Source organism: Euprymna scolopes, chromosome 37 (assembly GCF_053919585.1).
Source record: "Euprymna scolopes isolate OS-2025 chromosome 37, ASM5391958v1, whole genome shotgun sequence".
Taxonomy (NCBI): Eukaryota; Metazoa; Mollusca; class Cephalopoda; order Sepiida; family Sepiolidae; genus Euprymna; species Euprymna scolopes.
This window is the reverse complement of record NC_136518.1, coordinates 44,600,833-44,625,257: the sequence shown is the minus strand read 5'-3', so window position 1 is coordinate 44,625,257 and position 24,425 is coordinate 44,600,833. Positions and strand designations below refer to the sequence as shown.

Sequence of the window (24,425 nt, the reverse complement as noted above, 5' to 3'; positions counted from 1 at the left end):
GAAAACCCTTGAATATGGAGACAAAAACATGAGCTATAAGCGCTAGGCGGACATATAGAAACTTCTACAAATGCGAAAAATAAAGAAACGCCATGAAATAAAAAAAACTGAAACTGTATAATTCTAAGTTAACCCCCCCCCCCACTCAAAAGTGTTGGCATCACACTAAATAGTCGTGGAGGGTTAAAGAGGATGGAATGACCGAGGAGAGAAAGCACTAACCAAGCCTCCCCTGGATGAGTGCGTTGAGGACTGGGACCTTGGGGAGTCTTATTGCCATCCAAATTTCAATGATCGCTGCCACTGAGAAATCAATGGTAAATAATGATAATGTAATTTCATTTGCAATGGTTATCAAAAGAAGTGGCGAGTACTGGAAATCTGGAGAGACTTTTCGTCACTCAGATTCCAGAGAACACGACAGATAGTTCTCAAAGAGAAATCTTTAATGATGTTATGTGTGAAGACTCCTAGTGTGTTAATAATAATAATGATAATAAACAGGGTTTTTTATTTATTCTACTAACAAGTCATCATTTATCAAAGCCCAAAGGCCATTATTTGATAGGAGTTTATGAGTTTGGTAAGAATATGTTTACATTGAACGTGGAAACCCAGCTTCTGCTCAGCTACTCTAAACTTAACGGACATGACACACTTTTTATAACTTTTGCATTTGTTCCTGGCAGTCCTAAATGTAGGCACAAAGTTCATGTCCTTGAGGATCAGGTTTTGGTGTTACATTTAAATAACGTTCAATCATGAAATCATTTGCAGCAGATTAACCGATACCAGTTTTCAACTGAACAGAATATGTCTGGTTTTGTCTCTTGTAAGTATATTTCAATTCCTGGTGGAAGGTTGGAATGTAAACCTCTAATATTGGAAAAGTGTAACATGGTCGTTTGCTGAGGAGAGTAACTTGCTTGTTTGTAGAGTGAGGATGTTTCTATAATGGCTATTATGTCCTGGACATTACAACAAGCTGCCCGATTCATAAACGGTAATCCATAGACGATATAACGTGCTTTATATCAAAGGGTTGATATGAGGTCCCAATGTCTGATATTGGATCTTCTTGTTGAGTTCTCAGTGCCATAATTGGTAGGGTTTTCATCGTCATTAATGATGAAATTGAATGCTTGTATAAAAAAAGTGAATATTGCATATTTTTATAAAAATATTTTTTATTTTAACAATTAACAGCATCCAAAATCCAACTGGTTATCAATGAACTCGTCAGCCAAGGCTTGTGAAATAGCAATATTTTAGTCTATTTGTATATCATTTTTTATTTTTACTTTTTTTAATCTTTTGAGATGAGGCTTCATAATTGGTGTGTTCATTTTTTTTTTTTTTTGCGGACTGTTATTCTCAGCTTCATAGTTGTTGTTGTTGTTTCACCAAAAAGCAGTCCAGAGGATTAGTTGGCCAAAATGTGACGAGACAACAATAACAATAACTATGGAAGGCAGTAATTACTGGGGATACCGTTACAAGACTCAACATTTCTATCCCGTTACGGTTAACCACCTTAAGAAGGCCAGAGTATGAGTTGGCCGAAACATGGTGGAACAACATCAACTATGAAGATAAGAATAACAGTCAGCAAGAAAAAAAATGACTAAACCACTCAGTCTCTTTGTTTTTAATATGCATCTCTCTTTATGTCTCTCTCTCTCTCTCTCTCTCTCTGAAGAAAGAGAGAGAGAGAGAGAGAGAAAGAGAGAGAGAGAGAGAGAGAGAGATGAATATGAAAAATAAAGAGACTGAGATATTGTTATTTCAAAAGCTTAGGTGACGAGTTCATTGAGATTATTGCCTTTTACGTTTAGACAGTTTTGCCTCTAAAGTTTATATAAATATCTGTCTGTTCCAGGTTGGATAAAAATTGGATTCATAACACGCTCTGAAGTCATCATGTTTATAATAGCAAGATTGAAATTATGCCTAAAATTGGCATAAGGTTTTTAAACGAGGGGAGCTCAAGCTCCTTCAAAAAAGGGTCTTTATCATTGTACCACGAAAGGAGACTTGATATTAGGAACCCACATTAAAAATTAAGGAACTGGGGTTAAGCTTTTTTTTTTTTTTTTGCTTTAGAGCTTATAATGTCGGGTTGGAAAATTTTATGGAAGAGATGGGTTGATAGACAAAACAATAGAGAGAATGAGTTGGCACTATCTTTGTAAATCATTGAAGAAAGAAAAGCCATAGCAGCTTCCACTAATATGACATCGAGAGGCCCTGTTAGAAACTACTGCATGGTCCAGATTCTATTCACCAAATGGCAATACATCAATCTCAGTTTTCTGTATCTTCTGATAGGACAACCGCCTTGAGAGTTACTCAAAGGTTCAGGTCCTTAGATGATCAGGCAGGTAACGTCAACCCAGGTAAAACATTTATTTCCCTTATTAGTGATATAGTAATAAAGATAGAAGGCCAGAGTAGGGGAAGCAAGAGTTATGATGCGACTGAAAATACATTCACGGTGCCTTTTATACTCTCCATCAAGATGCATATGTATATAAATAGATGGTAGTGCTGTGTGCTTTTCCTAAGGCATGATTCAGGATGTAGAGTGCAGGACTTGCATCAGTTTTCTTCTCCTTAATGGATGATCTAAAGATATATGGGTCCATTTTACCGATTATGGGTAACGTCATCCTTGGGTACTGTACAAAGTATTTCTATACCTCTGTATGAAAGGAAAAAAGTACTATACCTCTGTATGAAAAGAAAAAAAAATAACTATTTGTATAGTAGTACTGTGTATTTATCTGCTGTAAAAAAACAAAACAAAACAACGTATGAAGAAGTCTGTTTTCCCAAAAAACATTTACATTGGAATTTCCTTCCGTAAAACTTTTAATCCAAATCATTTTAATCATTTTCAAATGAAATGAAGTTGAGCCACAAAATAGAACGTTGAACCTTAAAATTATTTCTTGGCTTAAATCTTCGTGCACCCCCCCCAAAAAAAAATACAGCCCTGAAAATACCTTAAGCAAGTTCTACAGTATAACATGCCAATATGCATCTATTAACACAACGGGGAAAAAAAAATCTGTTCTCTATTATGTGGTGAAAGCTCACCCAAGAAAGAGATTATGCGATTTTTTTTTCACACTGATCGCCTAGTTTTGGAACATTTAAAAACGTTTTTTATGTTCGGTTTTTGATTTAAAACAGTTTTATTTTATTTTTTATTTTTTTGTCCAATTTGCTAAATAATCTCGAATTTTACCTCTGATAATTTTATTGAAAATTCGTGATTTAAAAAGAAAAAAAAAAAAATCTGATACGTTTTTATGAATAACAAAACGAAATGGCTGTAAACAAGCACCTGCTCGTGCAATAAATGAGTCGTTTTAAAAGTTGTTTGGTCTTATTATCTTGTGCAAGGATCAAAGTGTAGTATATACTCTGTTTGATTCTTAGAAATTCTCCCTGGTATTACTTCTCGAGAAAAGATGGGTAGAAGATGTTATTGCTTGGCGCACCCACTGAGGAATGGTGATACGTTCAAATAAATAATTTATTATCGGCCATAACAAAGTAAACTTCCCACAGAAGAGACGTTGTGAGCCTGTCTTTGCTCTATTACTTTCATGGCAAGTGTTCGACTGAGCTCCAATCTATGGTCATCTGTAGTGAAGTAGAAAAAAAAGAAATTAAATAAAAAATATATAAGACACAGCTGTTCCTTCCAAAAGGTTGAGCTCTTCAACGTCCAAAAATAATTCACCGTCACAAAAAGACTTCACCGTCAACCGTCGTTTCATTCTCTGCGCTCTTCACCCTGCTTAAAAAAAAAAAGTACCGTTTATATGCTGCCCATTTCTCCACTTATGCAAATTGACTATCAACCAGAGTCATCTAGTTTTCCATTTCTCTAAACAGCCAATTTGCAAAGGGGGACAACTCAAACCACATTATCCCTCGCCAATCTTTCATAAAAAACACTCATCTAACCCAAACCATTATCAATAAATTCCCCCACCCTCTATCGGTGTCTAAACTTAAACATAGATTCCATGAACAAACCTTCTTTTCTAGAATTGTCTGCCTATAGAACTCTGGTCGGCTTTCCAGCTGATTACAATATGACTGTCTTCAAGTCCAATGTAAACAAGTTCTTATTGAACTGTCCTTGTAAATAATCTAATTATATCAAATTTCCACGACAAATGATTACACTGTCACAATGACTGCAATACACAGATTAGCCCTTATCCTCGAGTAGCCTCCGGGCCTTGATATGTGGTAAGTTCCTTGTGAAAAAAAGTCTGCCCATTCAGAAATGATTAATTTTTATTGCTAACACTTCAACACAACGAAAGATAGAGAATTTGTAAAATATGACAGTTAAGAGTTTGAGAATTTTCTAGGTGAAAGAAGTTTTGTCTGCAAGGAAAAATCGAGTACACATGCTCATTTCGGCTGGTGCTGTGCGAGTTTGCTGTTTTGAAAAAGCGTGTATAAATTCAATAGATATTATAAATGTATGTGTATATTAGTTTGCTGCTGTTTTAGTAGTGATACCGTGTATGTCAGTGGACTTGTGTGTACATGCATTCAGTAAGTAGTGTGTATGTGTTTCTTTCGTCGTATAGTAGTTGTGAATGTCTCTTCTCAAATGTGTATTTTTTTTTACTGAGGGTATTTCCAGCCAAAGGGCTCAGATGTGTTGTTCTAGAAAAAAAAAAAAAAAAAAAAGAAAAAAAAAACACAGGAAAGAGAAAGATTAAACGCTGTGGTTGGGATTTTATAGTATATGCAAATTTTGCTTCTGTGGTTAGCTGAAAAAAACTACTAATGGAAATTGTGTTTAATCTTGAGTCGATACATAAAAAACATTTGCTAAGTGATGTTATTAACAAGGACATAGTGTTCCCCATTCAATACCAGACAACGCAGTTTCCTGCGTACGAGGGGCGTGCAATAAGTAATGTTCCTGACCCACTTCCAATTGTCTGATCTAGCTGAAATTTTGCATGTGCAATGATTTATATCTCTACGGGTTATGTGGCAAATTGCAGCTCTGAACTAATTGTGGTTTCTGTTTTACAGGTGTTGAAACTGAGTCAGGTGTGAAATGGAGCCTGTTGAATGTCGAGCAGTGATCCGGTTTTTGTATTTGAAAGGACGCACACCACAGGAGACCTTACTGAAATGAAAGAAACTTATGGTGATAATGCCCCATTATATGACCTTGTAAAACGCTGGCATCGTGAATTCAAACATGGCCGGAAGTCTGTGGAAACAACTCCAAGACCTGGTCGCACCTCCCCTTCTGCGATTGATGAGGCATCTGTCCGTCAAGTTGAGGCTGCCATTTTGGAAGATCGGCGCATTACTATGTGCCAAATAGCCCAAGATGTCAAGATTAGTAAAAGGTCTGTGGAAACTATCATTCATGACCATTTGCATATGCATAAGGTGTCTGCCAGATGGATTCCCAGATTGCTCACACCATTCCAGAAGCGAGAACATGTCGAGTGCTCGAGGATGAATTTGGAGATGTGCCAAGAAGATAAGTCAAAGTTTTTCAAAAGACTGATTGCACAGGATGAAACCTGGGTCCATCACTATAATCCAGAGACCAAAGCCCAGTCAATGCAGTGGAAGCACTTGGACTCACCACCTCCAAAGAAGGCAAGGGTGCAGCCCTCTGCTAGCAAGGTCAAGCTCACAGTCTTCTGGGACCAGGACGGAGTAGTGATGACAGATTTCCTGGAAAAGAGTACCACAATTACAGGAGCCTATTATGCTTCACTGTTGAGGAAATTAAGGAAAGCTATCAAAATCAAGAGGCGGGGCAAGATCAGCAAAGGTACCCTCCTCCTGCATGACAATGCTCCGGTCCACAACTCGCATGTCACCAGATCAGAAGCATGGGCGTGTGGTTATGAAATCCTTCCCCATCCTCCCTATTCTCCTGACCTTGCATCCTCTGACTTTCACCATTTCTCAGCCATGAAGTTATTTTTGAAAGGAAAGCGTTTCCCAGATAATGCAGCCATGTCGTGGTTGGAGGACCAACCGGGGGTGTTCTACAAAAACGGTCTCCAGAGCTGCATCAAACAATGGGAGAAATGCATAACTCTGGGTGGTGCCTATGTAGAGAAAAAATAATAACTGTGCCAAGTTTTGTTGCTCTACTGCTATGGAAAGTGGGTCAGGGGCATTACTTATTGCACGCCCTTCGTATATATTTATTTGAGCCAGCTGTTTAATTTCTCAGATTTAATTTTTCTTAATTTTATTCATTTTTAAATATTTTTATAAATCAGTTTTTGTATGCTTAAATCGCTTTCTTCTTTCCTGGCAAAGAAAATGATTAAAAAACACCTTTTACATCAAACAACATAAAGCAATTATTGATTAATTTAAGGTGTCCAAAAAATACTGACATAAAAAAAAGAAAGGTTGATTTATGTGATGAAAATAAACAAGTGCCTAGTAGTGGAAGAAGGAGAGAAGATAGAAATTATTGCCTATTAATTTGGCTCCCCAAAAGAGGGGGATTAAAGTCAGACAAAAGGTTTCCAAAATAGGGGAACTTTGGATATGAGACAAAATAATGATTGTCTCAGTCAAGTAGGACTACTCTAACCGACGGCAGAAGAGATATTAAAACTTGACCAAACGCCAAGTACCAACTCTCTCAGATTTATAATGTGGCAAAAATCCATCTCTCCAAAAAGGCACTCTGGATTGGGACAAAAATAAAAATTACCTTAGTTTTTTTTTAAATTAAAACAATTTTTTATTTTTATTTTTATCATTTTTTTTTCAAAAGAGTCACCACTTATCAAGACCCGGGAGTCCACTCGAGGATAAGGGTTAATGAGTATACATAAAAAGTGAAAATTTTGTAAATTGGATTACTTAGGAGGACGGTTCATCAAGAACTTGTTTACATTGGACTTGAAGATAATCAAATTGTAAGCGGGAAAGCAGGCAATCGGAAAAGAGTTCCACAGGCGTGCAGTTCTGAAAAAGAAGCTTTCTTCATGGAATCTACGTTTAGGTTTAGGCACAGATAAAGAATGTGGGAAATTATTGATAGTGGTTTTGGCTAGACGAGTGTTTATCATGAAAGTTTGATGAGGGGGGGGGAGACCATAGATTGAAGCTCAGACGAGCACTTACCATGAACATAACGATAAAGCAGAGACAGGCTCGCAAAATCTCTTCCGTGGGGAAGAGATTGCAGGGAAGAGAAAAGGGCATCCTCCACTAAGCTACAAAGTCTATTTTGAACTCTATCAAGGCAGGATAAGCTGTTTCTAGCAGCTCCTGCCCAGATGTGACAACAGTACTCTATCATGGCCGTATCTGGTTTTTATATGGGTAGAGAATTGTATAAGGAGTGAGATATCTACTGGAATGGTAGAAGGATCTTACCATTTTTCCAGCGGCCTTCGCAGCGGATTTGATGTATGTACCTATTTACTATGCCTCCCCACGGGACAGAGTTAGACACCAGGGTCGTCGTTTTTTAACGTGGAGAAAAGGTACAAAAATAAAAATTGTCTCAGTCGTGAAGGATTTCTCCTCCACCGAAAGAGAACAAGAAATAGAAGTGCAGCATCTGAAGAATCCATTTCAGATCGGGAGCAATGGTCAAGCCCAGAAGCTTGTCAAAACATGCAACCTCCTTAAGACGAGAGCCCTCCGTTTCAATTGAAACTAGATGGGGATCAGAGCGTTGATGATGTAAAGATAGGAGCTTGGTTTTAGATGCATTAAGTCTAGAAGTATTTCTTTTCCAGTGATAGAGAATAAAATAGAAAAGTGTAGCATCAGAACAGATACTATGTGTTGATCTTAACTTGAAGATATTTATCGCTACTATGCGAGGGTTGAATATTATACAAGATTTGTTTAATGTAATGTGTTGAGACACCTGTAGTCTGTCTAAACTGTACGAACGAACTGACTAAACCAAGATGGCCGACTCCTATTTATATCACCACAAGCAAGGGAGGTAACCAATGTCTACATTAACATTGCTGCTGTCCTCAAGTGAATAATTTATTTCTGATTTAACAAGTCCCTTAGAAGCTCAGACGAAGCTCCTGCCTTGGTCACACAATCAGAGACCTGATCACAACCCTTGATCCATTCTATCTGTATCTCCCCTCTACTCTTCATTTCCTTCAGCCTTGCTACATCTATTCTCAATCGTCGATCGCTTACCAGATTGTTGGAATTCAATGTCTCCACAAGTGATGCATTATCTGTCTTGCAGAGAACGTCTGGCAATTTAGATAACTGAAATACCTCTTGTATCATAACCGCAGTCAAAACACCAGCATCAGCTCCCTCACTCAGAGCAAGAGTCTCTGAGGCCAATGGGCTTTTTGTCACTCTGTCCAATTTCTTTGACGCCCAACACATGGGGGCCATTTTGTCAGTACTTCCTCCAATAAAGACAACAAAACCGCCCTGTGAAGATCCATCTTCCAGACTGGCATAAGAGGCATCAGTATAACACAAAATGTGTAAATCTGAGGGCTTTCCCAATTTTGGAAATCTTATAGAACCCTTCTTGGATTTCAATTTTGATAAGGCTTTATTCGCCTCAAATAAGGCTTTTACTTTGGGATGCTTTCCAGTGTTGCTCATTTTACACACATCAAAAGCTATATCAGGGCGTGTTTGAGTTGAAACCCACATCATCTGACCTGCAAGTCTCTTCAACTCATGCTTTTCTTCTTCATTCAGTTCATCATTTTTCCTCAGTATCCTGCCTTTGCTTATTTCTATTGGAGATATGGAAGATACATATAGATCTTGTTCTACAGTGATCCCATTTTCCTGTTGATTAACATTCAGTCCAACATATTTGAATGTTCCACTTTCATGAGATCCCACCTTAAATTTTTCTTTCAATGTTGCAATCACATCCCTTTCAAACTCTGTGTTTCCACAGAAAACAAAATCATCCACGTGCATAGCAAGAATTCCAGTCAAATTTCCTTTAATATCATGCCACAAAAACAATGCATTATCATAAGCACTTGCTACTGCTTTTAATTCAATCAAAGCCTGAGTAACTCTCTTGTACCATGCCCGTGGAGCATCATTCAATCCATAGATGCATCTTTTTAATTTCCACACTTGAGATTTAGGACAAACATCAGATGGTGGCCTCAGGTACACATCTCTCTCTAAAATACCACCTTGCAAAAAGGCTGAGGTAAAATCTATGGTCTGCAGCATCCAATTCTTTATTGATGCGGTTAGCATGACCATTCGCATAGCTTCACGGCTACATGTTGGGGAGTCCGTTTTCAGATTACTATTTTCTTCATAGCCTCGTGCTACAAGGCGAGCTTTCATTGTTTTCTGATTATCCTTGAATTTTTCAGTAATCACCCATCTTGTGGATATTGTTTTTTGACCTGTGTATGGCACACATTCAAATACTTCATAGGTGTTCATGTTTTTTATTTCTTTATGCTTGGCATCCATTACAGCTTTCGACTGCTCTTGTTCAGCGGTGAGCAGGACTACATTTTCCTGTTCAGTATATTGGGGCACTTCTCTCCAATGATCAATATGATTCCAGTTGATACAAACTTGATCCTCGTTTTCATCCTCAGGTTCTATATTGATCCAATGACTATATTTGCCAGTTGATTTAGGCTGTACTGACATAACCTTTCCTTTCTTCCACTCCTCACTTCCATTTATTTTATAAGTTATGGTCTTATTTCGGCCAGGTTTTTCAGTCTTATCTCTTAAACTGGTAGAACTATCAACAACTTCTTCTCTGTCTATATCTTCACTTTCTACCACTTGATTCTGCAACTCCTCCTCCTCAACTGGAAGGTATTCATTCTTCCCTTCTGTAGTGTTTCCCAGCATTTCAGCTTTTTTTGTTCTTTTTTCGTTGTTTTTATTCACTTTCATCAATTGGCACGGATGCATCCTATAAAATGCTCCGCCATGTCTGATTAAGACAAACTGGCCTTCTCTGCCTAACACTTTTGCTGGACCACGCCATCCTTTAAAACCCTGCCTCCGATAATAGATTTGGTCTCCGGTAGCATAATCTTCATCAGCATAAGTTCTGACATTAGACCTGAGAGCTCTCCTAATTCTCTCACTGGACTCAGCTTCCAAAAAGTTTCTCCTTGCACTATGGAGAGCATTTAAATTTTTTCTCACCATGTCACTTGTAGTAGAGGACTCCATAGCAGGTAACTGGTCTGTCAGAATTGAGGGTGTATTTACATTGAAACCGAATACAAGTTCATTTGGACTGTGTCCAGAGTAATTGAGGAGGGCATTTTTTGCACAAATAGCCCATGCCAAGGCAATTTCAGGTTCACACTTCTCATCGTCAATTGTTTTTTTCATTGCCTCAGCAACTATCAAATTATGACGTTCTACAGTACCGTTGCTGAATGGACTTTCTGCGGCAGTAGTACAGGTCTCTATGTTGAGTTTTTCATTCATCTGTCTATAGTGTTCGTTGTTGAATTCACCTCCATTATCACTCAGAAAACGAACAGGAGATCCGAAATAGGTAATCCACATCATAAAGATGTTTTTGATGATCTCCTCCTTCTTCTTTGTTTTGATCAATGTTGCCGCTGAATACCTGGTAGCGGCATCAATGAGATGTAGTATCCACACCTCATTGTGGATGAACTCTTTCAAATCCATGCAAACTGTGTGATTAAATCTATTGCCAAGAGGCAATCCCACAACCGGTCGCAGTGGAGCTTTTTTAAATCTAAGGCAAATTTGACAGTTTTCACAAACCTCCTCAATCGCCTTTATAAATTCCTTGTCATTGAATTTGCCACTTTTTTTAACCAAGGAAACAAGTTTTTCCTTCGAGGCATGAGCAAACTGTCGATGAAGTTTTTCTGCTTTTTTTTTTTTTCTGTGAAAGAACACTGACCAAAATTCTGAACATGTAATACAATGTTCTTAGTACCACTATGATCCAACAACTTATTTGTTAAGGGGAGACAATAGTGCCCTGAAGTTGTGGTCTTTAGTTCAATACATTTATCAAAAATCCAGCACATATCTTTCCGGAAATCTAGCACTATTCCTGCTGTCTTCATTGATTTGTGACTTAATAGAAGAGGCAAGTCGTTTTTCACAATATCTGCTTCGATATAAACTCTTATACCTCCGAGTGTAACCGGAAATTTAGCAACTTTAATTGCTGTGACAGCCACTCCATCACCAAAACAAAAACTCCGGTCTGAGTTCGTATACTTCACTAGTTGCAGGTCACTTTCATTTAAAGTATCTAAATAAACATCAAGCCACACTTCGCCAGCCAGTGTGCGAGTACAAGCAGAATCCAAGACTGCCATTCCAAATGTTTCCTTTACAAGATTTGAGATTTTTTCATTTGTACTGTTCAAATAAATATTTTCTTGAATGAACAACGTAAAGTGTATTTGTTCTGTCGCTTTCGTAAACCTGGGCGTATTTCTAGGACACTCTCTAATTAGATGGTTCGGAGACTGACATTTGTAACACAACAACACGTTTCCACTTCGGTCACATGGATTAGATTGTCCTCGACGAAAACGCCTTTTGTTGTTACCCGGTTTAGAATAATTATAGTTGACGATTTCGGGCTCTGATTTCACTGCCGGTACATTTTCATCACGATAAATGTCACCAAATACTTTCTTTATCGATTCCTTCATGTTTTGATACGTCAAAACAGAACACGTTGTCCGCGCTAATTTTTCGTTCTCTTCCGATATGTTAACCGCGTTCAAAACAAGAAAAGCTTGCACTCCTTCCGGTAGAATAATGTAGAATTTTTTTAATCTTTGGTACAAAAACTCATAACGAACAAGAAAGTCATTTATACTGGTACCTGACGGTCTTTTATAAGTGTAAAATTCCTTAAAAGTCATGTAAGCGCGCGTGTGTTCATCCTTTAAATATATGTCATCCAGTTTCTTTATTAAGATCTTCAAGCCATCTCGTCCGCCGATGTCACTTGTTGGCAATTCACGAACACATTCTCTAATATTCGGTGGTAGCGTCAAAAACACTGCTGGCCCTTTTTTTTCCTCAGAAAGATCCGTGAACAACGACCACATTTCAACGTCTTGCTTCCAGTTCTCGTAAACATCCTCCCCCTCCAACAATGGAGGTTGTTTGTTCGAAGTTGCCATATCCGATATCCGATCTGTCTAGTGCTACAGACAAGCTGTACAAAAAAAAAAAAATTTTTTTTTTTTTTTTTTTCGTTTTGTCGCACACAGAGGGATATCTCTGCTACCATTTGTTGAGACACTTGTAGTCTGTCTAAACTGTACGAACGAACTGACTAAACCAAGATGGCCGACTCCTATTTATATCACCACAAGCAAGGGAGGTAACCAATGTCTACATTAACATAATGGATATCCAAAGAGGTATAATAGAAACACGTGTTTGGAAAGAATATTTGATTTTTCAATTTTAACGTTTTTACAACAACGCACGTGTTGAATCCCTTTTTGCAATTATTGGATATGTTGCTTTATCGCTTGTATAGTGACGCATGTGTTGGCACTTCTTCTCTATCCTATGTTATGCTGCCACGTTAACTGTTATGTTATCATGAATAACAAGAGATCAGATTATAATGGAGGAAAAGATAAAGTAATGGTGATAATAAATAGACGTTTGAATTTATTTCTCTTAATTTCTCAGTTGGTCAGAGAAATGATACATAAAAAAAAAGTGAAAAATACAGGTGTAATTAAAAAAGAGTCCATATTAAAAATCGTTGAACACAACCAAAATAAGCATGAATTGCCAGGATAAAGAAAATAGAGAACGTGCATGGACTATGTAAAGTATGTACGACCTACCTTGTATTATCTGAAAACTATTTTGTAAACAAATTCTGCAACCATTAAAGAGCCATGCTGAAATAGCTGTCTGATATTACCATCTTGACTAACTAGATAGATCTGAGAGCATAGAATCAGCAGTGTTGTAATGTGGTCATTGAATATTTACTCCGACCCAATGCTGTGTATGAAAATCTCACAAGGGAACAAAGAAAAGAAATTCGACTCTGCTTTTCTTTTAGTTGAAATAAAAGGGATTTATTCATGGTACTTTCCAAACTATGCCTGCATCTTGATTTTATAAGTATTTTCATTTCGATGCAATGCAGGGTTTTCAAATCTCTTGCGAGCACGTGTTTCGCCTTGCTATTGCTGCTCACGTTGTTCCAAATCCCTCTTTTTCTTCCTGCTACTATGTCTACCCATGGCGCACGGTTGTCTGACCATTTTTGTTGAAGTTCGGATTGCATCTTAAAAGTTCACACTAACTCGTGCTTCAAAATCGTTCTGATGCCACATTGTTCATGTTCATCTCACTCAACTCTTCTGATGCCTTTTTTCTTTCCGCTTTTATTTTCCTTCTCTTCCTCTGCTGTGAGGCCACCTCCCGGCACAGCTTGGTCATTTGCATGTGTGAGATGCTGCTGCTCCACACACGTCAACAGCTCTGTTGCAGTCTGACAACTAAGCAAATCTGTCCAAATATGTACAGCTAGGTCCAAACATGTCCAACTAGCTTCAAGACCAAGCCAGAAAGAGACAAAGAGATGAAATATCCGGGGTCAAATCCGCATATAGGTGAGTTTAGATATATTTTTGATTTCCAGAATTAGAGAATTCATTCTCTGGTTACACAGCATAATTTACCAGAAGATAACTTTAATATAGTTCAAGAGAACAATGTTTGAGCAGAATCGGACATTAAATAATAGAGCAATAGTGCCTTTTCCAAGCGTTTTTGTTGATAAACTTTTTCGATTAATATCATAAGCCTGGAATTTTTCGATTATATATTTTTACTGGTAATTAAATCACTTAATGTAATTTTAATAAAATTACAGTGGAGGTTCCAAAGGGAAAATTGCTGCGACCTCCATTCCAAAGTTCTCCCTCATAGTTACAATTTTAAGCAATTTTCCTTAACTCCTAAAGGAAAGCACACACACTATATATATATATATATATATATATATATATATATATATATATATATATATATTACAACAAAACGAAATTCAGTCACTCGGTTTTCGCTTACATTGTAGATAAAATTGATTACAATGGTCTTAAATTGTGTTTCTATGTCCTGAAATAAAATTTTACTTTGCTTGTTAAAGGTTATAAATATGAACTTTTATTCAGAATTTGTATCGATGCAGTCATTTTTTTAAATTGACAATTATTTTATTAAATTAATTGTCAATTATGACGTACGTTTACACTTTGGGTTCTCCTGTAGAAGATGTCTCCCTGAACTACTTTCGCTTCTTTTTTGGTCACATGCCTCTATTTCGAATTCATAGAAGCAGGCCGATATCAATATACTTTGTTAATGACCGTTTCGGTAGAAAAAAATGTTTTTGAAGTTTAACATATTTCAAACTGATATAAATTCTTGACCAATAAAAATAAATAAAAACCAAAATCATTTTTATTGTTCTGAATTATTTAATCAAGTAAAAATTCCAGTTTTTACTTGACTACTAAATTTAAAAAGTTATTCTAGCAAATTAGCTAACAATTTGATCAACAAAAATGTTGTAAAAACTGAATTTAACTTTAAAATACTATGAAAACAAATAGCTTTCTAAATTTAGTAATCAACTGATATAAATTATTGCATAGTAAAAATAATGAAATTAAATTGTTAGGTAATTTACTAGAGTAGCTTTAAAAATTTGTTAATCAAGTAAAAAAAAAAACGTTTTTTTTTTTTTTTTACTTGATTAAATAATTTGAAATAAGAACAAGTGAAGCATGCATGTCCCCCGTGAATGCACGAGTGAACGAGGCATAAAAAATGACTAAGTTCAGCATTTGCCCCTCCTCATTTAGCTCCCAAAGTCCCCAGGGAACGTCAAATCTAGGTGAAGATGAACAAACGATGCAGTTTTAGGCCTTAATATATGTAAATTTGAGTTCTGCACCGTGCAAAAAAAGAAATGAGTAGGTCCATCATTTGCCCCCTCCTCTCCATTTAGCCCCAAAAGTCCCCAAGGCCTTAACATATTTAAATTTGAGTTCAGCACCATGCAAAACTGCTAAATAGACATACACAGAAAATTGTGGACAAATATGGCAAAATAGTTCCCAAAATGGAGTGTTTTTATTAGCCCTAAAAGAGCCCATGAGGCACATAAAAGAGTTATCATGAAGTATAGACAACAAAATTAAATCGAAGTCAGTCAGTTACAACTTTTCAGAAAGTTTTATAAAAATCCAAGGCATCAATTTTTTTTAATAAGCACAAAAGTGTCAATTTTAACCATCTTAACCTGAAATGCACCCGTATGGGGGGCAACTGGAGTTTTCTCGGAAAATCCGTTCTGTTACTTTTTTATGCATATCATGTTCAATGTTCGTGCAAAATTTCAAAAAATTCCAAGGCGTAGTTATTGAGAAAAGTGCGGACAGACGAATAGACAAGGGTGAATTTAGAGGTCCACCCTCCTTTTGTCGGGGGACCAAAAATGATTTTTATTTTAATTTAATTATTTTTTTATCCCGAGAAATCCGTTCTGTTACTTTTTTACTCATATCATGTTCAATGTTTGTGCAAAATTTCAAAAAATTCCAAGGCGTAGTTATTGAGAAAAGTGCGGACAGACGAATAGACAAAAGTGAATTTACAGGTCCACCCTCCTTTTGTCGGGGGACCAAAAATGATTTTTATTTTAATTTAATTATTTTTTTGTGCAATACTTTATATCAATTTAAAATATGTTGAACATTAAAAAAAAACATTAATGACAATTTTGGTAGAAAAAAGCCTACTGATATCGGCCTGCTGCTACGAATTCGGAATGGGGGCATATGAACCAGAAAAAGCGAAAGTATTTTAGGGAGACATCTTTGTTTTATTATTATTTTTTTTAATTCTGTAATAACTTTTTGATACTAAAAGAATGTTGAACGTTTATCCATTGCCCCCTCTTCCCACGCTGTCAATGAAAAAATAAAAATGAGGTTCAATTTGTTTCCAGCAATTACACGTCACCACTTTGGAAAAATTATATATGGGAAAGTATTTCTCCACCCATCCTAAGTATCTTAACATTAAAACGGCTTAGACTTATTCAAATCTATGATACAATATTAAATTTTGAAACACCGTATATATATTAATTGGCAAAAGCCCACAAACAGTTTTCAGTATACTTAATTTAATATTTATTTCATGAGCAGGTCCTGCAAAAAAGTTTGGCTCCCTCTACCGTGCTAGAAAATTACTCACCAGAGAGCATCCTATTTCTTTATAAAGCCACAATTTGCTCGTGCATGGAGTATTGTTTCTATATCTTGGCTGATACATCTACAACTAGTCTTCACCTCTTAGACAGGGTTCAAAAAGAGTCTCAAATCTAAGTGATTCTGCACTGTTTGGCAAGCTCCAACCTCTGTGCCATCACCACAACGTCACATTCCTATGCCTATTTTACAAGTACTTTAATGTAATGTGCTCTGATGAACTCATAACATTTGTGCTCACTCAATGTATATACTCAAAACTAACTCGACAATCATTAAAATCTCACCTCTACATTGTTAAGGCCTTTATACTGGAAAACTTTCTACTCTAATAGTTTCTTCCCTCGAACTGCTAGATTTTATCAGACTTTGGAATTCCCACCTCGTTTCCTGCTTCCCTGACTGTACTAACCTTCTGAAGTCTTAATGTATACATTTCACTGCTCAACTCCCCACAGTCTCCTGTTAAACACAATCCCAAATAGTAACCCTTTACGTTTCAAGTCGTAATGTCTTGTTTGGGGTAAAAAAAAAAATTTTTTAAATACATAATTTTCTTATATGCAATAATTTTGTCGATAGTAATAGCTGAGAACATGTGCTACACATTGATCTTTACAAAAAAGCCACAGAACCATAAAAACATGTTTTTTGTGACTAGGCATTTTTAAACAAATGAAAACAAAAATCCTGGTTTTATCTATTACTGCATTATCTTTAAAAAGCAGTGAGTAGGGTAATATAGGTTCTGTCGACATAAGATCATTCTCCCATGTATTACGTCCTCCTTTGGGAGAAGGGGATAATGTAATATCTGTTCTCTTGTCGTAGTACCATACTTAGTTATTAATTACCTTATCCTATTTATGAAAGGATCCTCTCCGGTATTATCTCTATTTTTGTTTTATTTTTCAAGGTAGGCAGATAATTTTAAAAAAATTTTTTTATTCCATTTTCACCCCAAACAAAGCACATTGCCACTTTGATGTAGGGAGCTACTATCAGGGACATAAGCTACAATGGTACTATGTAGGGAGTTGGGCAGCAAGATGTCGGTTCACGTCACACTTGAACTTCTGCATGTCAGTACAGTTGGGGAAGCAGGAACCCGGAAGGGAATGCCAAAGTCTAGCGGTTCTGGGAAAGAAACTACTGGAGGCTCTTTTACATCTAGGGATCTCTACTGTGAAGGGATGGGATTTAGCTGCTTGTCGGGTTTGTCAGGGGTATTTACATCGAGGGGCTACACGTGCTTGCAGTTCGTCAGAGCATTCACCATTAAAGTACTTGTAGAACAGGCAGAGGGATGCTACATTTCGTCGATGGGACAGAGGCTGAAGCTTAGATGAGAGTTCGGGACATTCAGGTTGGCGACTCTCTTTTGAACCTTGTCTAGGAGCGAGAGACTAGTAGCAGATGCAGGTAATATATATTCTGTTCTCATATCATTATCTCAGCTTGAGGGTTAGTGTAGTATATGTTCGTATGTGTGTGTGTATATGTTCGTATATATGTGTGTGTGTGTATGTATGTATGTATATATATATATATATATATATATATATATATATATATATATGTATGTATATATGTGTGTGTGTATGTATACGGCATAATCACATTGACACCCCAGTTAAAACTAGATCACCAAAGTTAAGCCTGGTCAGTACTAAAATGCGTGACCATTTGGGAATTCCAGGTGCTGTATGTACTCTCCGTTTCTTGACATTGTTTCCAGTCAGACTTGGACCTCTCCTTACCACTGGACCCAAACAGTGCCAATTAACTATATAAAGGAATGTTTTATATATATTCTCACAGATACAGATGTAAGTTAACATTTGATGCGAAGCAATTCTTTTTTGTATCAAACTTATTTTTGGGTAGAATCCTAAATGGTGAATTTTACAAATATATTATATGCCTATGTTACTCATCGGGCTTCAGTGAATTCATTTCAAAAATTTAATAACCGGTTCATAAAAAGAAATTTGATTTATTTATATATATATATATATATATATATATATATATATATATATATATATATATATAAGATGGCATAAATATCATAAAGAACGATGCGACTGTTCTTTGGATTTTTTTAATGTATGTAATCATGCCCAAATTCTTTTTCTTTTCTTTTGAAAATTTATGAGTTCTTATTCTTCTGATGAGTCAGGGTGGAAAATATTCAACAATTGCCATAATAATTATGATTGTTTCTGTGTATCGAAACAGATGTTGTTAACCGAAGCAACAAAATTTACAAATGGAGGGGAGACAACCAAAGCAGCAACACCGAAGCTGCTTGCTAGCACACTATATATGTATAAATGTAGGTAAATTCGGACATATTTTATTGGTTTGAAAATATAGGTTCTTTTTTACCGATTGTCATAAAATTTGGACCATAGAATATTATAATAATCTTCAAAAAGCCTGAAAATTTTTATGCCGTTTCATCCCATGGATCCAAAGATATGTGCATTTCGGTATTCAATTTGGTTACGAGTATAGATATATCCATATATAGCCATACCACCATTTTTGGCAATTTTATAAGCTCGAAATCTCGGCAATTATTAATCAGAATTTTACAAATGAAGGCTCGTTGGAAAACTAATGATCTGAATTCTGTAGTGGGCTATGTAGCATTTGCTCTTAAGGTTGCACTTTATTGTTTCAAAAAGTGGCAGTGACCCTGGGGTTATGGTCCGTGCAAATGAAGACAGAGATGGCTTCATTGCAGGGATTCGAATTCCATGACCAGCAGCAATCATAACTTCTTACATTGTTGATTCCGAAAAAATATAAAACTACTGTCTGTAGGCATTAAAAATAAATTATATATATGTATATATATATATATATAATTTATTTTTAAAATATATATATACATATATATATATATAAACTTTAGAGTTGGCGTTCGCTTTATTATATAAATACACTGTAAAATTATCATTAACATTCTAACCAGAAAATGTCAGTGATCAACCAGTTCTTAATAACATTATATAGGACAGAACGAGTAACCATTTATTTTGTGTTTAAAAAAATGCCTCCTCCCAGGAAAAAAAATGAAGATTCTTAAAGATTCTTCATTAACTTTAATATCAACCCGAAGTTCGAGGTTGCAATACTGAAAAGTAAATGGGGTGAAAACATTAAAAAAACAAAAAAACTAAAATCTAATAGTAATATAAATGGCAGCAATTTTGGAAATATGCAAAAAATGAAGTATCCATTCTGCCCTACGCGATGTGGTCAAGAAGTGAGTGATCATTTTACATTGCTAGTAGTAACAGCGAATACAGTATTTATGTATCTTCAATGGGCAAAATCTATCAACGGTTTATTTCAGAATTCTAGCACGTAGTGTAAAAACGTAAACGGCGTTTTTCTGCCTCTTTATTGTTTTTTCTGTCGGAGAGAACACAAGTGCCTACGTCACAATCCAGCGAAGAGTGGAACGAAATGTTCTCAAAAATATTTACACTGTTAAGCATTTTTTTTTCGTTCTTACCTGGCGCATTTGAGTATGTTCTTAAAAACTAATCCCGGCCCTTGAGGGCTCGATAGGCGCAATCACTTTCACAGATAACTAAACAGCGCCAGCATATAATCAGCCATTCTTGCACTCAAGTTAATAGGTTTCTGAATTTTTTAGATGAGGAATGGTCATTCGTATTATTTCAATTCTAAGTGTGGCCAGCCGAAAACTACAATTGTGAATTACTTTGAACTTCTATCCAGTCATGGCTGACGGAATGAGAGCATGTTACACCTATGAATTAAATAAAGGGCTCTGTTCAAAATTCCATTCAAATTCCTTAGTACGGCTGAAACATTTTCGAGTTTGACAAGATACACCTGAAGAAGGTCGACGGTTACATCGACCGAAACGTTTGTGAAAATGATGCCCAGGATGAGAATAGTAGTCCAAACAATCCAAATAATACGAAGTTAGTGGGTATTTACTTTTTTCTCACTGCAGGAAGATGCGACACAAGGTTAGAAGATGGGGAAAATCAAGCCAGCGCCTCTAAAGGAAGAGCACTCTGGCCTTTTAAAAATTAACTGAGCAGTTCCATCGGCATTCCTCGGCAGTAAGCAGTAAACGTATTCAACCCAAAAAACAAGTTAAAACCGGGGAGGATTGACCTCCTTGGACCTCAACTCAATAGATGCAAAAGTCATTCCCTGCTCAAAAATGGCCAAAATCTTGTCAGAATGTGTCGAGAACGTATGCTCGATTGGTATGAATATAACTTACTCAGATTGTCAAGTTAGCTCTATACCGCTGGCCTGCTTTCCAACTAACTACAACATGGCTGTCTTCAAGTCCAATGTAAACAAATTTTTGTTGAGCCATCCCCTGTAAAAATCAAATTCTACTCGATTTCCATCACTACTGATCACTATGCTATTGTCTCACTGTGCACCTTACACTCATTAGCCCTTGTCCTCGAGTGGCTTCCAACTCTTGATAAGTAGTGACTCCATTCTAAAAAAAATAAAACAAAACAAGCTCTCTTACGAATAAAAAAAAACTACGCTAATAGACACAGATGCAAACGCGTGCAACAACAAACATGGCTACCCAATTTCTCTTTGCACAAACAGCAACCTTTTTCATCAAGAACGTTCATTGGATACTTTGAACTTTCGTTCTCCCCAAACACTTTTTCTTTCTATTGTTTTCAAAAATAGTCGAATAAAATTAAAATGGGTAGATTTTGTCATTCTTCTGAAAACATCTTGTTAGAATATACTGTATTTTTATTCACAGCTCATGTATTAAACGTATATTCCAAACATATCGATCATTAAAACAAAGGCTTCATTGGATTGCTTACTGGGGGACCAAGGTTCTTCATTTTGTGGAAGAGGTTAGATGGCGGTAGTGTTCTTAATACTCTATAGTCCCTTTCGGTCACAATCAAGGGGAAACAACCGACGATGCTCAGACAGGTTCAGATTCGGGTTCAGGTTCCTACAGCCCACCGTTTTCAACTTAATTAAATCAATATAGTGAAGTGAATCTTCACTCTAATATAAAAAATATTTTATTCATCTTATTTTTCGGTATTTCTAAGTTGTGGTCGTAATCGCACAAAAGGAAAAAAAAACAAAAAAACAAAAAACAAAAAAAAACAACAATGGTGCTTGTGCAGAACAGTTGATTTTAAAACCAACATAATTTATGTGAAAACATCATTATGTATTTATGTGTCATGTCGAAATTAGTATAAATTACAAAAATTACGAAAAATGATACAGTAAAAAAATAATTGTAAGTAAAAATAAAATGTATTAAATTATAGTTTTATTGTAGATTTTAAAGTTTTAAAGTCTTTAAAATCTCGTTATTTATCAGAAACTGACTTATCTCCCTTGATTTCTTTGAAATCCACCATTGAAAATAAAAAAAAAAAAATTGGAAAATATTCGACCACTCTGTACGATTTCTTTTTTTCCGATAAACAGATCTAGCACATCTATTGAATCATTTTTCGTTATTTTTTAAAAAAATTATACTAATTTTAACATGACACGTAACTATGGAAAAGTGTTTTTATATGAAATGCGTTTGTTTCAATATTCCGAAAGACGTGTGCTGTTTCTTATTTTATTTTTCTAAGAGACACGCACACATTAAAAATGTATAAATTCATTGGCGCAAGAATTCCAGCATTCACCCACACAAAACCTTTTGGGTCAAAAAGCAGGACGCTTGAGATATGACCGACGTAGCAGAAAGCACTTTTTTTTTTTTTTTTTTTTGTCAAAAATATGAATTTTCGACCAATCAGGACTCGATTTAAAAAACTTATTTTTGCAAGCCTCTGTGAGGCCCTAAAGAAATATAAAAGGCAAGAAGAACTTCTCTCGTCAGAGAAAGGGATTAGCGATATCAACAGCAATGCTCGCCGAGTGAAATTCAGTAGCTGAAATGACAGCCTTTTCCGCACGCTTGACTCTCTCTTTCTCTCACTTCACCACTTCGCACGGTGGACTCCCTCTTTTCCCTCATTTTTCCGCATTGCTTGACTCTCTCTTTCTCTCACTTCGCCACAACACAGTCGTACTTTTTCTCTCGCGCTCCCAAGTCTTCACCTTCCTCTCTTCCTTCTTTCATACAGACTGCCACCTTGGCGCACACTTAAAAGTAATTTTTCTTTTAAGTTTATTTTTTATATTATTTGGTAGTATATTTCTTTTTATTTATTTATTTCAGGGGGGTTATGCAAGTCCCCAACAGAAGCACCAAAAGAACCTCATTTTTATTTTTCCGTTGACAGCGTGGGGCGCAAACTATAAAAAATTTCACGATTCGTTTATTTTGTCATGTCAAAAAGATTTTTAATTGTTCAGTGAAAGTTTATTTTGTTTTTTTTAAGTAAAAATATTTCTAACGTAAGAAAAACAAATGGTCGCGAGTGATTTAAAAAGATTGAATTAATAAAGTTATAATAAAATAAAATACGCATCAAGTGCGCTTGAAAGCCAAATCACAACGTAATATTAGGAAATAAACAAATATTTTACTTGTTTGAAATTTATAACAATAAAGTTATATTTTCAAGGAGATTAAAAAGTAAATTATAATTTAATTTCAGGACAAAAAATACAATTTAAGACCAACAACAACAATCAATGTTATCGAAAATGTGGGCGAAAACCAGGCGAAATAGGTGAGATATTTAGTCCCTACTCTAAAAATTGAACTTAACAATGTTAATATTTTTTTTGTAAGATTTTGCACTTTTGTAACAAAAAAAAATCAAACTGAGATTCTATTTTTCATGCGATTACGAGAAAATACCTGAACATTTAATAAATAGTATTTTGTGTGGGGGGTTCAGTTGACTATATAACTTTCACGCAAAATGATAACCCCGTTCTTGACCACATATGACAGAACGGGTAACCATTTGGGATATTTCCAAAATGGCTGCCATTTTTATTTATATTTTATTTTTTCATAGTTGCAAGTTTTAGATTTTTTGTCTCATTTTGTCTCTCTTTTTTCTTTCTTTTTTTATAATGCCATCTCTGACTGTTAAGTGTTTAAGAATAATGCTGGCCATGTTTATCTTTTAAGGGTCCTACTTTTATTCTGTTGAAAAATACAGAGGCAGATGCTTAGTTGGAAAAAAAATATATCTGTTTTGGTAAAAAACAACAAAAAAAAACAAATGGTTACTCGTTCTATTCTACTCTGTGGTTAGAAAGTGGGTAATCACTTTACGTCATTTTTATAAAGTAAAATGAACTTCACATTAAAGTCGAAAGTATTCTATTTTATTCATTTCTCCAGATATTTCCACAGTAATCCCATGAAAAAAGACTCACTTTTATATTGACGTCATGGGAGCAATGGGTAAAATTTTAAGATTTTTATTGTGGCCTTTAGTACGACAGGGGTACATTTGAAAATTAATATTTTCTTTGATTTAGGAAATTAACTACAAGGTGGAACGATAAAAGTGTACCTCTAAAAAAAAAAGTACAGATTTTAAAACTTTTATTGAAAAAAAATCAATTCCGGTAGCTTGATTATGTAGTAAAGCTGACATCTATTCCATGTAGCCGCCTTCAGCCTCAATCAATGCCTCTATACTGGTCTGGAACTGGGAGCATGCCGTTTCCACAAGTGCGTGCAGAAGATTAGTGAATACTCAGTGGATGGTAAGGATCATGCTGGCTTTAGTGTGGTGGGAGGTCATGTTGGTGATGTTCTTGACATATGACCAAACGAAGTAGTCCAACAGGTTAAGGTCGGGAAAGAGGTGGGTCAGTGAGAGAAGTGTATAAAGTCGTAGCATTCCTTCTGAAGCCTGGGTCTCTTTGGATTTGTGGGCCTGCGACGAGACCTGCTACCACACCCAGGGTCTGCAAGATTGTACCAGGGAATCACAACACTCTTCAGCAGACCCAGGTACACTTTGGTGTTGACTTTCAAGCCGATTACAAAGATATGAGGTGGCACTTGAAACCACATCAAAGACCATAACCGTGGCTGGAAACTTTTTCATCACCCTAGGCATGCCCCTATAATTCGTGGCAATCTAGCGATGCATTTTGTGAATGCCAGTAATGGTC

General features: G+C 36.0%; 1 long non-coding RNA gene across 1 annotated transcript in view; it reads left to right on the top strand.

Moving 5' to 3' along the window:
- LOC145261139 (uncharacterized) overlaps positions 1-23,519 on the top strand; it is a 42,812-nt gene extending 19,293 nt beyond the window's left edge. Inside the window, exon 2 of the long non-coding RNA XR_013864417.1 lies at positions 22,940-23,519. This is a non-coding gene — a long non-coding RNA (uncharacterized LOC145261139). The remainder of the gene's footprint in view (positions 1-22,939) is intronic.
- Positions 23,520-24,425: the final 906 nt, after the last annotated feature.